General features: G+C 42.3%; 1 protein-coding gene across 1 annotated transcript in view; it reads right to left on the minus strand.

The window, feature by feature from the left end:
* The window catches only part of KIF26B (kinesin family member 26B), a 421,406-nt gene that overhangs the window by 149,768 nt on the left and 254,435 nt on the right, over positions 1–17,203 (minus strand). The window lies entirely within an intron of this gene.

Here is a 17,203-nt window from a genome sequence, read left to right on the forward strand (position 1 = left end):
TGCTCTGTCTCTCAGTTTCCCTAGTTGTAAAATGGGCATAATTATGGGGCAGACCCTTAGCTCGTGTAAATTAGCACAGCTCCACATGATCTGTTCCAAAATATTCCAAGCTGAGATGCATGTATCATTCTGAACTCTAGGGGCCTGATTCTCAGTTACACCAACGTTCTTGATGCTGCATGTTCTAGCAACAGAAAAGGGCCTTAATGTAGGTATGAATGTGCCAGAGTGTAAATGAGAATCAGAATAAAATCTAAATCCTGTCTGACTTTTTTGTTGACCAAAGTTTCACAATTGTCAGATCCATACAAATCAGCCAAATCTAAACCTCAGAAACGGATTAAATCAATTTACTCCAAAGAATACATACAATAAAACATGTTTATATATACATTCATCTCAGCTTTGAGTATTTGTGACCATGTCAAGCAATTATTATCCCCATTTTACAGATGAGGAAATTGAGGCAGAGAGAGAGCTTAAGGCCAGTGTTGCGGTCACTGATTTTGGTGCCTTATCTGAAATGGCAAAATCAGAAGCCACTTTTGAGAATTCTGGCCTAGGTGACAGCCAAGGACACTTAAGTCTGTGGCAGAGTTGGGGGAAGGGGTATGTAGGTCACCTGACTCCTGGTTCTGTGCCTTAACCACAAGAACTTTCTGTTGTTCCAGCTCCTTGTCCATCCCCTTCCTCCAGTATCTAACTTTATCACCTAACCTTCCCTTTTATGATCATCTCCTTCCTCTTCCTCAGAGAGAAGACAGAAAAAACAACCCAAAAAAGGTTGCCAAAAGAACTGCATCACATTTTGATCTTTTGCTACTTCATTGGCTTGAATTTCAGATGGGTTCATGAGAGGATTGGGAACACTGGTCATGCTGAATCGTAGTTTCCAATGGGTCCCGGCCTAAATATGTTGACACCTTTATTTCAAACAAAATTTTGTACTGCACATAACTGTACGGCTGGATAGAAATCTAGCTATGCGCCCTGAGAAATCCACTGCTGTGTGTATGTCTTTAGGCTCAGCAGTCTATTTGTAAAGACAGGTAACTGCTCTGTACACCGCAGGCCAGATTACACCCTCAATTACACCCATGCAACTGCATTAACTCATGCCTAGGGTAAAAGTCAAACTGCTAGTGAGCATATTTCCTCAGAATTGTGTTCTAAGTTGGTTCAGTCATTCTCTCTCTCATGCCACTTTATTCTTCCCCAACGTTGTGTTGTTCCCTTTTTCTATACTGATAGTATCTTCTTAAGCTATTTCTTGAGCCAATAAAGTCCATAGTTGACATTTTTCTTTAAAGGAAAAAACCACTTGTAGGATAACTGGCCTTTTCCAAACTTCAGAACTATATCCTGGTTTGACAGTTATAACCTTTGAGATGGCATTCAAGAAAAACCCTGGATTCTTTTTTGGCCTGCAAGTGGCAAAACGTATTTAACAGCAACATGCTACATCTCAGTGCTTTATGTTTTTTTACCCCCCAGGTTTTGAAAGGTGATCAAGAAGGCAGTGGATACCTCCCGAGGCTTCTGAATAAAAATATATTTTACACATATTTGAACTGGCTTTCGGCTGCACAATGATGCTAGTTTGCATTACCGATTAATTTATTTGAATGACTTTTGCATGATGGACCTAAAATAGTCAGTATGGCCAGCTATCAATTGCTTTGGAAATAGCTAGTCCCAAAGCAACGCTGATGTGGCTGTGTGGGCTAGTGAGGGTGGGTAGAGTTGCGTCAGAGTGGTTCCAACTCATTCTTTTCAGGAAAGTATAGTTCGTGGTGTTGCATCGTCAGCTCTGGGGACTCTCTGGAATCCCCCGGAGATTCATTATATTTATTCATGTTGGTGTCTGGTGGCTAGGACTCTAGCCTGGGAGTCAGGAGACTTGGATTCTGTTCCAGCTCTGCCGCTGACCTGCTGTGTGACTTGGACAGGTTACTTCACCTTTCTGTGCCTCTGCTTTCCCTCCCACCAATTATCTGTCTTTTCTGTTTAGAATAGTTTCAGAGTAACAGCCGTGTTAGTCTGTATCCGCAAAAAGAAGAACAGGAGTACTTGTGGCACCTTAGAGACTAACAAATTTATTAGAGCATAAGCTTTCGTGGACTACAGCCCACTTCTTCGGATGCATATATATATGGATATATGCATCCGAAGAAGTGGGCTGTAGTCCACGAAAGCTTATGCTCTAATAAATTTGTTAGTCTCTAAGGTGCCACAAGTACTCCTGTTCTTCTTTCTGTTTAGAATGTAAGCGCTTTAACTCTTCTCTTCTCCATGTTTTTGTTCACTATCTGATCTCACTTAGAGCCTCTAAGTGACATAGTAATAATAATGGCAGCATGGCCCTATAGATCACCAGTAGGCTGACAATATCCAGATCTATATTATTATGTCATCTGATCCTAGCGATTCCCACTTTAAACTGTTCCATTGCCTGACAAAGGGCCCACTCCTGTAATGGGACACAGTATAGTGTGAACTAATACCTGTGTGTGGTATTGGGGACTTTGTGAAACCTTGAAGCTCAATGGTCAAGGATCTCACTGCAGGGCTAGAGTCCAAGATTGTAGAAAGGATGTTCGAAAGCTACTCAAAGTTCAGTCCAAATACGATAGAAGGACCACTGGCAGGAAAGGGGAAATGCTTTGAATAGAGTGACCAGATGTCCCGTTTTTATAGGACAGGCCTGTTTTTTGAGACTTTTTCTTATATAGGTACCCCCCCACTCCTGTCCCGTTTTTTTCACAGTTGCTATCTGGTCACCCTAGCTTTGAAGATCTGGCTTATCTGGTGGTTTTTCTCTGTACTGAAGAGGTCTACCTCTAGGCCAGCATTTCTCAAATGCGGCCACCAGGGTCTTTTCTTGCGGCCACAGCCTCCTGGGTTGTGATGGGGTGGGGGTTGGGGGCAAAATAGTGGTCCCTCCCCCTCCCTATTGCTCCTGAATGCACCACCTTGGTTTTGATTACTGGGGTCGCCAGCAGGGGTTGGGCCCTGCCCCTCTCTGAAGACTGCTGGGACACAATGCTGGAGAAGCAGGCAGCAGGTGAGTTCCCCACCTTCCCAGGGATGGCAGGGCTCCGGCTTTGGGCTTCAACCCTGGAGTAGTGGGATGGCAGGCTCTGGGTGCGGGGATGGCAGGCTCCAGCCCCCTGCTGCCTCCCCTGCCCCGCACCAATCCCCCCATTGCCCCTGGCCTCTGCTGCCACCTCCTCTGGGGCTTAATTTGTCCCCAGGCTTGCCAGGGCTAAATAAGGCTGCTGTGAAAAGTAATACTTGTATGTTTGTTAATATCACTTTTCACAACTGACTTACTAGCTAGCATTAAATAAATTACACTCATTTGGACATGTATATGTGCATATTTATTTGTTTTTTCCTAAAGTTAATTAAGTATTTTAGGAAAAATTGTCAGAGTGGCTCCCTGCAAGTGTTCGTGGCCATACTCTGAGGCCACCAAAATATTTGTCCTGAGAACCCCTGCTTTAGGCAGACTGACAGGGCTCACTACTTTGGAGGTCAACTTTTACAACAAATTTAACAGAGACGACCATGTTCCTGTGGGAGTCAGGAGTGACTTTTCATCTCCCAAATACTCAGAAGCGGAGACATCTCCTCCTCTCTCATTATAACTGTGTATGTGCAGGGGGATTTTCAAAAGGTATCAGTGGTCAGCTTGCTGCTCCCACTGAAGTCAATTCATAATTGATATGGACTTTAAAAAGCCAAAGACCCTGACTGGGGTTTATTAAAGAAACCAAGAAGAAATTGCTCAGAGGTAATTTCTTAGAGTTAGAAGGGCAAAAGGCATTGCTCAGAAACTTGTTAAGAGACAGAAATGAAAGGATAGAATTCAAAGCTCAATTTTAACAAGGAAGGAAGTGAATAGTGGGGTGACCCAAAGGCTTGTACTATGAAACCCATTCTTCATGTTTATTAATAGTCAGAACGTAGGAGAACACGAGGTGGCAACATTTGCAAATGACAAAATTAGTTAGGTGAATCAAGCCTAGAAATATTTATGGAAAACTTCAGAAGAACCTAACAAAGCTAGGTAATTGGGCACCAATAAAAATTCAACATTGACAAGTACAAGTTAATGCACAGTGGAAAGATCAATTTGAACTACTTATACACATTGATAGCTTCTAAATTAACTGCAGTTGCTCACCAAAAAGATCTTAGTATCATTGTGGACAACTCAATAAAAACAACTGCTTGCTGCATTGCAATAGTTGAAAAAGCAACCAACATGTACGCAGTGACCGGGATAGAGACTAATACCGAAGATGCCGTTGTGTACATATTGAGGGCACAAAATCATAGAAATGGAGGGCTGGAAGGGACTTCAAGAGGTCATCTAGTCCAGCCCCATTCACCGAGGCAGGATGAACAATATACTTAGACCATCTCTGACAGATGCTTGTCTACCCTGTTCTAAAAAACCCTCCAGCGATGGGGATTCTAGTGTTAGCAATGTTCATTAAAGGAACAGGTCTAATTATTTTCCTTATTTTTCTGTACAAATTCCATTTCAAAATAGCAATACTGTACTTCTAGGTGTGTGAGTAACTACTCTCCAGAGGAAGGACGAAGTTCACATTCAGGCCCATGGAGATCAGTACACTTCTTTAGTAGTTAAACTGCTATGCTCTAGTCATCCAGAAATGCATTGCCTTCTGCTTGTTACAATTTTATTAGAAAATGGATAAAAGTCACAGTTAGAAAGCAACACCTTTCACAAACACCCTAAATATTTACTCAGTGAAGTTTTAAAAATTAATATTGCAACAAATAAGGAAATTGCTAGCCCCATCTATTGCTGCCAGTGTTTGTGCCCAAACAACATTTTCACAGGTACCACTAACAGTGGTTGTATCCGTTTCTGGGTGTCCAGCTTGAGACATCAATGTATGGCAGTTCCACGGTGTCAAGTTGGGCACCCAAAATCAGTGGCCACACTTTTTGCTGCAGCAAAAGCAGAAACTGCGATTGCCACCTATTGGCAGAGATATAATCTGCAAATGAGTCTTGCTAATTGGTGTAATGCCAGATAAAGGTATACTGGAAGCCTGCAGTTTGTTTTGATTATTTCCAATTGAAGTGTTGGCAAATATGATCTGCATGCTGTGTGTTATGTTTGAGATATATGCAGTCATTTTAAAATGAGTCATCACAGCATGCATGTCCAGAAAAAGAAGTGGCTTGAATGAAACTAACAAAGGTAACAGCCAACATAGTGTTACTATTTATTATTACTGTCACAATTCAGAAGCTTCAATCATTGTGGCAGGCACTGTGGGTGGCGGTCCTTGAGATACCAATGCCTCAGCCAACCTGCTGCCAATTTCAATAGCTCTGCAGGCTAGTGGTTCCTTCCAGTGGCCAATTTTCAGTGGTTTACAAATGGTAGGACAAAATACTGATTTTTGTAAAACCAGCAGGAACACAGGGATAAGTCATGAAAGCAGGACATTCCTGGTTTTCAGTAACACAAGGTCACTCTACTTAGAACATGCTTCTTTTCTGGGCGGTCCTCAGGCACTTATCTATATTAGTAATATGCTGGCTCCACATTTTATTAAGAGAAAGATACTATGTTAACATCATCTTCGGAGTTCCTACTGTTTTTGTGTCTGCCCTTAGTCTTTCCATTTTGACTGTAATGGCCTCAGTGCATAGGCCAGGTCTTCCTTTATGTCTCCTAAAGCTCTGAAGACAGTGTTGGTAATTAACAGAAATCAATCATAGAACTGGAAGGGACCTCAAGAGGTTTTCTAGTCCAGTTCCCTGCATTCATGGCAGGACTAAGTATTCTAGACCAGCGTTTCTCAAATGCAGCCACAGCCTCATGGGCTGTGATGAGGGTGAGGGGGAAGCAGTGGTCCCTCTTCCAGGGCCACCAGTAGGGGTTGGGCCCCGCCCCTCTCCAGAGACACAAACGCTGGAGGTGCAGGCGGGTGGTGAATTCCCCACTTTCCCTGTGGTGTGGGGCAGGCTTTGGCCATGGGGCTTCGGTCTCCATCCATGCAATAGCAGGCTCTGATCCCAGGCTCACCACCCATGCCATTGTCCCTGGGCCCCGCAGCCTCCCTGCCCATGTCCCCATCCAGAGCTTAATCTGAGCCAGAACTTGCTGGGGCTGAGTAAGTCTGCTGTGAAAAGAGATATTAACAAACATACAAATCTCTCTTTTCACAGCAGTAGACTTACTATCTAGGAAGTTTTTTTTTTTTTTTTTAAAAGCAACCAAAAAAGCAAAAGAAACAACAAAAAGACAAGAACATGCCAAGTACCCTATTTCTGTTTCTATTCTGTTTAGGTCCAGTAAAGAATAGAGACCACTGTAAATTATTTGTATTACTGAGTCTGAAAAAATCCTACATAAATAAATTACAATGATTTGGACGTGTATATGTGCATATTGATTTGTTTTTCCTAAAGTTAATTAAGTATTTTAGGAAAAAATGTCAGTGCAGCCACCAGCAAGAGGTGGTGGTCGCACTCTGAGGCCACCAAAAAATGTGTTGTGAGAACCCCTGTTCTAGACCATCCCTGACAGGTGTTGTCGAACCTGCTCTTAAAAATCTCCAAGTACGGAGATTGCACAACCTCCCTAGGCAATTTATTGGCAATATATAATAATATCTTGGCACAAGGGGCTAAACTGTCACTTTACAACCTGTCCCGAGTAAAGAGCTAACATAGGTGCATCGCTCCAACAGCAGATCAGAGCATGAACTGTAACTCACAGATCCTTGTTCTGGGGGAAGTAGCTTACTTCACCTCTTTTCACAGAGTAACTGAATTGTTCCATGAGCTTGGCTGGTGAATGGATGAGGGGAAGAGGAGCAGAGTCAGGGCTTCTTCCACTCTAGACCCCTTTCTGACCCCTTCCAGGCAGCAGGAGTACTGGGTGATTAGCCTCTGCTCTCATCATCCCACCTGGAATTACAATCTGAGCACAGCCAAGCAGAGAATTAGGGGAGTTTTACACCGTCTTAATTCCAGTGCAGCCAAAGGAGCGCTGAGACAATCTAGCCCAGTGAGATGAATAAGAATGGAATAAGAATTGTCAGCTGAAAGTTTCCTGAATTTGTAGGTTCCCGTCAGACCCTTAGCGTTTGTGTTTAATTATTGTCAGGGCCAGCTCTAGGTTTTTGCTGCCCCAAGCAAAAAAATGTTTGGTTGCCCCCCCCGCGCTTTTTTTTGGCTTTTACACGTTTGCACTTTGCAGTTTTGTTTTGACTGTTTAAAATTTAAAAAAAATGAAAACAGAGAATTTGTAGTTAGTGAAATAAAACAATTTCCTACTAGTGTAATTTTAACATTTAATTTTAACAAAAACACAATAACAAACAATTTGAGTTCAACTATACACTGTAATGAAAAACGTTAGTGTCTTCCAGTTTCTCATAAATTAAAAGAATTTATATGAACTGAATTTTTCTGGTTTTTATACTTGTGTAGTCTTTTAATAAGTCAGTGAAATCTAAATTTTTTGCAATAGTACTTTCAATTGAAATTAATGCCAGTCCTGACATACGATTTTGAGACATGGTGGACCTCAAATAATTTTTTAGTAATTTCAGTTTTGAGAAACTGTGCTCACCAGAAGCCACTGATACTGGTAATTTTAAAAGAATGCATAATGCTATAGCAGTGTTTGGAGTGAAAAAAATCATTTCTTGCTATAAATTCTAATACTTTTAGAGGAGAAGTTTTAGGACTCATTAGCTCAGATAAAGCTATTAATTCATCATACAATTCTACTGCATCAATGTCAGCAGCGTTATCAGTACTGAGCGCTAAATGTAGGTCTTGGCACTGCTTCATGAGGTCTTCTTTGGAAAACTGATTTTTAATATTTCCAATATCGTATAAAAATTCGAAAGTTTCACAATGACCATGCAACTGACAAAAATCTTTCAAATGGAAGTTATAGCTACATCCAAAATACGATAGAAACATTCAACTTTAAACCTTTTGTTTGGCTCGACAATAGGATCATCATGAGCCTCATAACAAAACTGTCTTGTTTTTTTCCCGAGGACGAATGAATTTTTGAGGTACAAACGTTGGTTCAAAATCAAGATCCTCTGCTATTGTTGTTGCTTCTTTGACAGTTTCTTCAAATCCTTCATCTGAATGGTATTTTTTTAAATATTCCAGCGTGTTATTCAAAATCTTCTTGCCTCGGATATGTCTATGGTTATGTTCTGCATAACTTTGCTGGTCAAATTAATTTGATTTAGAATATTGTGCCAAATAACCGTGCAACAAGAAAATTGAAACTGCATCATTTTCTGAGCCAATGTTTCAGCTTCATGTCGAAATGAAGGATCATATGACAAATCCTGGCTTATTTCGAATAGTGCATCGTAAATCTATCCTGATGAATATCGGAATGGTTTAATAGCTTCTATCCTGCTTTCCCATCTAGTTTGACTCAGAGGTTTAAGTGTGAGTTTTTGTTCAAGATGCTTTTTCAAGACTGCCCAACGGTGTGTGGAAGCACTAAAAAAGTTGTAAATTGCTTGCACTGTGGTAAAATACGAAACGGCATCTTTAGATGATTTGGCGGCATCACTGACAACCAGATTGAGCGAATGTGCCTAGCAAGGAATGAAAAAAGCTCGATTGTTTAAATTCAATATTCTTTGCTGTACACCTGCATGTCGTCCTCTCATGTTTGAGCCATTATCGTACCCTTGGCCGCGCATATTTTCTAAAGGTATTCCATAGTGTTCCAATCTCTGCAGAATTACATCTGTGAGGGCTTTCCCAGTAGTTTCATTCACTGGTATAAATTCTAGAAAATGTTCACAAATTTTCACTTCTGTATTTTCATCAATTTTCAGAAATCGTAAAACTATTGACATTTGCTCGGTTTTGCTCAGATCTTGAGTACAATCAACTATAATTGAGTAATATTTGGCATGTTTCAAATTCGATAAAATTTCATTACGCACTCCATTAGAAATTAATTCTATTATCTCATTTTGTGTATTTTTACCCAAATAATGGGTGTGAATCTCTCCATCTTTCACTCTTTGTACATGCTCAGCCATAACATTATCAAATTTTGCCAATAACTCAACCAATTTTAAGAAATTTCCATTGTTATTCTCATATAAAACATCCGAGGATCCACGGAATGCGAGGCACTGTTCGGCTAGGAAATTAACGATTGCCAGTAAACGTTCCAACACTGCTTGCCAACGTAGAATTTCTGAATTTAGTTGACGTTGCTGTACCGCATCGATTGTTGTACCAGTACGTAATCTGTTAGACAGCTCAATCCAATACATCAATGAGCGTAAATGATTTTTTGATGTTTCATGTTCTTTCAAATGCTGATGCAAATTTAGCCAGTCATTAAAACCTGCAGTTGCCAGAAAAATGTCCAAGTTACAGAACAGTTTGCAGCAAAAACAAAAAAATACATCTTTGGTCTGTGAATATACTAACCACGATCTATTAATTTGTTCCCCATTTTTCATTTTTTTCTTCATACTGGATGGCAAAAATCGACAATTTGACTCATTAAATGGATATTCAAATGTAGGATCTAGTTTTGAAGGACCTTTTTTCACAATAATAATTCGCATTGTACCAGTAATTATTGTTGGCCGTGTACTTGGATCCGATCCTATGTCAGTCTCTCCACCTTCCAATAATTGTTCTTCAGTTTTAGATTTGGATAACAGTTCTTCATTTCTGGACTCTTCAGCTGAAGTAGTAAATCTTTGGATGGATTGTGATTGTTTGTCTTTATCAGTTAGTGAAGATAATCTTTGGTCAGATTGTTGTTCATCTTTATCAGTTGATAAAGGTAATCTTTGGTTCAGTCTTCATCAGTTGACGAATAATCACCTTCAATGCATTGCTTAGAGCTTTCTCCTTGATTGTCGACTTTTTTAAAATACTTTTTTGAAGTACGAGATAGTTTTTCTAATTCTTTTTGCCGTTTCTCTCTTTGTTGCCGGTAAGCAGCACCAGAAAGTCGTTTTCATTTTTGTCCCGGCATTTTAGCCCTATAATCACTGGCACCGACGCGAAACGGAAATTAGCGCGAATGGCGCCGATAGGGCAGCACAGTACACACACGTAATCATGATTTGAGTGACTGTGTCACATGACATGATATTTTTCACGTCACACTCCTATTGCACTACTGTACTTGCCATAGATAAGGCGTTAGTCATTGGGGCGAGAGAGCTCCCCAAGAGCTCGGATACACACTGGACCCAGCCCTGCTGGCGTTTTCCCAGCGCTGAGGCCGCCCAGCTGGGAGCCTGTGGGGCATGCAATGGAGAGAGCTCTGTGGCTGGAGGAGCCAAGGAAGAGGTGCTGGGCAGATGCTGCCCCTCTCTGTCAGGTCACTCGCCCCCTGCAGGAGGGGAGGCAGAAGGAGATTCCAGGCACTGGAGTGCTGTGAGGGGCTGAGGAGGGAGGCAGCAGCCTCTGGGGCTCCAGCAGGCAGAAACTCCCCAGGGGTCCTGGGGACCCTCCCGCCTGGCCCGACTCTTACCTTGCTGCAGATCTGGCCTGAGGTGGAGTCATCTCTGGTCACCGCCACTCCCAGGGCCAGGGGTTGGGGCTGCTGCTGGATCTCAGCACTGCTCATCCTTGGGCTTTGCCTTGGCCCTGGCACGAGTTGGGCTCAGCCCGGGCTGCCGCTCCGCTCCCCTCTCCCCTCCCCTGGCAGGAGGCGGCGCAGAGAGGAGGAGGAGGCGGCAGAGGCGGGGACAAGCCGAGGAGGAGCAGACCGCCCGGGCACCATGTTCCCCCATCCTCTGCAGCCGGGGCAGGGCCACGCTACCGGCTTCCGCCGCTCTCCCGCTGTCAGTGCCCACCCCCCAGGCGGAGCCAGTAGCGCGGTCCTGCCCCGGCTGCAGAGGACGGGCCACTCCTCGGCTTGTTCACGCCGCTCTCCTGCGGGCAGCGGCCACTTCCCCCCAGGCGGGAGCTGGTAGCTCAGCATTTTGCCGCCCCATACATTTTGCCGCCCTAGGCACCAGCTTGTTTAGCTGGTGCCTAGAGCCGCCCCTGATTATTGTGCAGTATCTTTAGAATCTGGACACAATTTGAGCTTTCTGCTTGCATTGTAAAAGATGCCATAAACATGCCTCTAATGCCCAGTAAACACTTGGGCCTTATTGTTTCCTTTATATTTATGTATGCAGTCAATTTCATAGCAACAATAAAGCTATCCAGGCTGTACATGTCAGAGCAATCTTTTACTTCTTGGGTGGTTAAATGCATACACGGGCCCCATATAGTGCCTTAATGACTGAACTCCAATACAGCTGGGCTATAATCATCCAGAAATTCACTGTTGTGACTTACTGCTTAATTGTAACAGACAGTAAAATAGGTCCAAATCCTTCAATCCTTGATCAAGGCCTGACCCCAGAAATTCAGAGCCCTTTTTCACACAGGAAAAACTTACTGAGATCAATAGGCTTGATTTCGATTTCATATCAGAGATACCACCGTGTAAATCCACCGGTTACAATGGAGTTACTCTTGAGTTACATCAGAATAAGCAAAATCAGAATCTGGTGAAATAAGACCATTGTGCTAGGACGACGACACCCTGGGGCTGTCTCCCACACAGGACTTCAAAGGGTGAGAAACCCAGGGACAATTTGGGGAATCTTCCATACAGCAAACAGTAGGGATGGGCCCTTCAGATGGAAACCATCTTTAACAGGCTCCTTCCTGGCTACATCAGTCTTGATATGAAGCTGGTCGCATTGGATGTCTCATTCTCTCCATCTCCTCCGGGCAGGTTTGCATATCCCCAACCAACTGAGCCAAGACACCCCAGGAGGCTGCACACTGGCTGCCCTGCTGGCTCAGTGGGCCAAGGCCGTGCAGCTGACACAGTGCAAATGGGAGCATCTGCAACAGGGCCTGAAGCAGCTTGTGAGACTACAGGGACTAGGCTTCTGTCCACGTTATCCAGCCCGTGTTCCTGAGGTTGCTCCTGGGCTCAGGACAAGCCATTACTAAGACCTCGGCTGGATGAACAAAAAGGGGTTTATTTGGCTGCCAGTTCCTTTAGGCAGGGCACAACCAGCCGCGGTCTTACCCTTCAGCACAAATAAGGCACTGTTAGCAAAGAACAGTCCCTCGTTAGGCCTACCTTTCTCCAGAGAGGCTCTGGCAAGCAGCGGTCTCTCAAGCAGTTTCTGGCTCCAGCCAGGCCTCTCTCACAGAGCATGAGCTGGAAGTCTCTTCTTTCCTGGTCAGCCCCCATAAGAGCTGTGTGGTCTTCCCTTTTAACCCCTCCTTCCACGTCTGACATCTATTGCAAGTGTAGCAGGGCAGGGCTCCCTGAGCCCACAACAGCTCATTAACCCTTTCCTGGCCGGTGTGGTGTTTGTACACCCTCATCAATGTGCCCACCTTAAATAAGCCTAACTTTAAGAAAGTGATGACTACGTACCATCTAAAAATCACAGACTCATTCTAAATGTCTCAAGTAGGACAACCAAATATTGAGGCACCCAAAATCAATTGTTACTTTTAATATTTAGTCTGGTCATCTTTATCCTTCCTGTATGTGCAGAGTGACATTGTATTTGTTTGCAGCTGACTACTGTCCCGGTCCCTATCCCTCTAATCTCTTTAAATGCCTTTATTTTGCTTTACATACAGAATAGTCTCAATGATCACAGTGCTCTTGACTGTTCTTGTAAAGTTCCAAGGTCTTGAGAGTCAGACACGTGTCACGCTATGCTTGATGCAGGAATCAAGCTAAACCATTATGTTTGGATACCATAAAATCAGATGGTTATCATTAGCTTAATATGGGAAGGAAAACAGCTCCGTATTTTTGTAAGAAACTTAAATCAAATCAAATGTAAGCATTTATCAATTACTGGGTTGGTGTCTTAGCAATGTACCTTCATGTCACTGGGGAAAAAATCTCTCAGCAAAGGGCCTGACGACCCTTAAGGAGCTAAATGCCCTCGATTTCCATTGAAGTTGAGAGTGCTCAACACCTTGCAGGGCTAGGTGTATAATTACATTAATTACGTCATGCCGAAGATTTGGATGTTAGAAGTGAACGTCAAGAGAAAATCCTCTTTGCTTCTACCTAGCATTAGACTATTGCCAGACCCTTCCAGAGCTAGTACTGCCTTTAAAGTAACGCTGTTTCAGTATAAAACAGTAAAGCTGTGCAAAATTGCCAGGCTTGATGATTTAGCTAGAAATCATTAAGGGCTAGGGGTGACTAGGAGATTGCACTGATGATGTAGTCTTTTGTAGTATTCACCACATAATTTTTTCCAAAAGTTGACATGCAGGGATTCACCTCAGATCAATGGAATAATAAGATCAATAAGAGAGGAATGGCCATGCTCCTGGTTAGTTAGCCCATTGCTGACCTTAATAAAGAGTCAGTAGTTTACAATTATGGCAGGAAATTAAAGTTACTACTTCAAGCCTTCCAATGTAAGGACCATAAATTACTGCCCAATTGTAGTCCTTAGAGTCACAAACAATTATTTAACTGGAGTTTTCATGGAGTTTACAGGATTTGGGTTCTTTCACTACCTCAGATGCAAAAGTCTGACCCCATAGTGGAGCAAGCTAGTTTTGCTTCATCTTGCCCCAGTCATTGCAACACACTCATAACATCAAGAGCAAAAGAAACCAACACACAGAACTACAACCCATTTATTGGTGTTTAACATTCTGGCTCCCAGAAGAACTAAAGGAGACACTAAACTTCGTATTTTTCATTCTCTTGTCAATATTTTGAAAGCCATCAAATAAAAACAAACAGTTGGATATTTCACTGAGGCATATACAGTGAAATGCAATGCAGTAAGAATCACAGCTGACCGGCAACCTCCTATTTTAAGTTACGTTAAAGTGTCTCTTAGATTTCCTGTACATCTTTGCCTGATCTTTATTTGAACACCGCAACTATGATGTGACCGTATTTATTTGTGACAGGTTTTTTGGTGATTGGTAGAAACAGGCTCAACTGCACATGGATATTAAAAGCCTCACCCTGTTCCAGTTGTTGGGTAATTTTTGTGACATGGAGCCAAGCCTTCATACAACCTGCATTTGTTCTCAATGCTCCAATTCCTTCTAGTCCTAGAGCATACCTCCAAAGATTATGAACTTGGCGGCCTGCTTCTACTGACCACAATGGAAACACATTGAAAAGGCATGTGTGGCACTGAGGAGTCCAAGATAAAAGGCACCTCGGGGCTCAAAAGCATACCGCAATTTTTGAAATGTTTCATTTTTACTGCTGGTTCATATTAGAAATAAATTCTAGTTTGTTAAAGAACAAACCAATTGCAGTTCCATTTTTTTTCAGGGAACAATGTAGTTCTGAAATTGCTCACAATTTTTATTATTATTTATGATAACAGCACTGACTAAATTGGGGTTTCATTATGGAAGACACTGTACAAACTCACAAAACAATCCCTGCCCCCAGGAATTGAGGCACAGAGAGATTAAGTGACTTGTACAAGGTCACACAGGAAGCCACATAGCCCGGTAAGTCTAACTTCAGTACCAGGCAAATTGGTTGAAACTATAGTTAATAATAGAATTATCAGACATATATGAATACAATTGGTTGGGGAAGAGCCAACACAGCTTTTGTAAAGGGAAATCATGACACCCTCAAAGAATTCTAATATATTGGTGAGGCAACAAAGCATGTGAACAAGGGTGATCCAGGGGATATAGTAAACTTGGTCTTTTCTGAAAGCCTTTGACATGTTCCCACACCAAAGGCTCTTAAGCAAAGTGTGCAGTCATGTGATAAGAGGGAAGGTCCTCTCACGGATCCGTAACTGGTTAAAAGATAGGAAACAAGGGTAGGAATAACTGGTCAGTTTTCACAATTAAGAGAAGTAATAGCACGGTCTGTCCTAAGACCTGTACTGTTCAACATATTCATAAATGATCTAGAAAAGAGGGTAAACAGTGAGATGGCAAAATTTGCAGACAATAAAAAATTATTCAAGATAGTTAAGTCCAAAACTGAGTGCAAAGAGTTACAAAGGGTTCTCACAAAACTGGGTGGCTGGGCAACAAAATGACAGATGAAATTCCAGGGCTAAGAGCAAAATAATAATCCCAACTACATATACCATATGATGTGATCTAATTTAGCTGTTACCACTCAAGAAAGAGACCTTGAAGTCATCATGGATAGTTCTTTGAAAACATCTGCTCAATGTGCAAAGGCAGACAAAAAAGCTAACCATGTTAGGAACCGTTAAAAAAGGGAAAAAATATAATGCCACTATATAAATCCATGGTACACCTCCTTGAACAGTGCCTGCAGTTCTGGTTGCCCATCTCAAAAACATATATATTAGAATTGGAAAAGGTACAGAGAAGGACAACAAAAATTATTAGGGTTATGGAACAGCTTCCATATGAGGAGAGATTAAAAAGATTCGGGGACTGTTCATCTTAGAAAAGAGATGACTAAGGGGACATATAACAGAGGTCTATAGAAGCATGACTGTTGGCAACAGGAAATGGAACATGAAACTTGATGATTTGCCCTGTTCTGTTCGTTCCCTCTGAAGCATCTGGCATTGACCACTGTCAGAAGACAGGACACTGGACCGTTGGTCTGACCCAGTATGGCCATTCTTAAGTCTATGGCAGAAATAGGAGTACAATCCAGATCTCCTGAGCCCCAATCCAGTGCTTTAGCCACAACACCGTCCTTCCTTTCTTATGATGACTTGCAATTTGACAAGCTGTTGAACACCCTTACCACCCACTGATTTCAGCTGGAATCACAAGTTCTTGGCATTTTGCAGCATTGGGCCCCAGTTCCTTGAGCAGTTGGCCCTTAATATTTTACATTCTTTAATTGTGCAGCAAACTAAATTATTTAGAGAAAGATGAGGCTGGAAAGCATTAGCATTGTTAGCATGTAGTGTTGTCATTAAATAAACCTTTTGTTCTTACTTTTCTATTTTCAGTCAAGTGAAATGAAAAACGACATGAAATTAAACACATCATGCGCAGCAGTAATTCATTGCTTGAAAGCAGTAAACTGTATAGAGGTGCAATTAGATACCAAGAGGCAGAATTTGCAAAGGATGCAAAGCCTTTAATCTGCAGCTTTTCGCTCATTACCTATGGGTCTTTCAGTGAAAATCCAATTACTTTTCAATTCTGGGGACATTTCTCATGGATTTGGGTCTGCTGATTAATTAAGCAGAAATTTGACATTTAGTTTTATTTTCCAAGAAAAGCAATTTAAAAAAAATCCATTTCTTTCTTTTAAAAGATGATATTTACAATGGGTCACAAACTACAGACCACAGTGGCTCCTCTAAATAAGGCCCTTTCCTGTTTCAAGAAAGAGAGAGGCAAACCCCGCAACATAAACACTAAGATGGCTTTGCTCTTTCATTTTGCAAAGATTCCAGAGTAGTGATTGCCCGGGGATCTTTCTCCCCAATAACATGTACATGCAGGCCATCAGCACGCTCAGTCAATGGCTCCCATCCAACAATTAGTGGATGACATCCTCGTTTATATTCTTATCCATCAGGAGAAAACAGTGCTACCACCCCACTGACCCATGTGCCAATGCCTAAAAGAAATAAGTTCCTGATTCCTGAATGCAGAACAGTTGGCTCTTGTTCAACCCTGGTAGAACAAAGATGATCCTTGAAGGAAGAGAAAAACATTTTGAGGAATTAGCAGAAACCTTGACTGCACCCACTGTTCTCTCAGAGCATCAAAGTGAGTGCAGTCTCAGAAGTCTTTCTGGACTCCTCGTAGCTCCTACACAACCAAACAGCAGCCAGAAATCCCTTTTTCCTATTTAAGGTTAGCCAGAGGCCTCTTTCTTTTTAGATGCAAATTTAGCATCAGTAATCTATGGCTTTATCATCTCCAGGCTGGGCTACTGCAATATGCTCTAACTAGAGCTAACAGAGAATGCTATATGTGGAAAGTTCACCTAGTACAGAATGTCACAGCTCATTTCCAGATCAGCAAAGGCATGCCACCCCCATCTTCTGAGCGCTACACTGACTCCTCATACAATTTGGTACCTGCTTAAAAATCCTGGTCTCATCTGCAAAGCACTAAATAGGTTAGGAGCCCGTTAGCCTGGGGACCACCTGACCCTCAATTCCCTTTCCAGAGTGCTATATTCAAT

Source organism: Malaclemys terrapin, chromosome 3 (genome assembly GCF_027887155.1).
Source record: "Malaclemys terrapin pileata isolate rMalTer1 chromosome 3, rMalTer1.hap1, whole genome shotgun sequence".
Lineage (NCBI taxonomy): Eukaryota > Metazoa > Chordata > Testudines > Emydidae > Malaclemys > Malaclemys terrapin.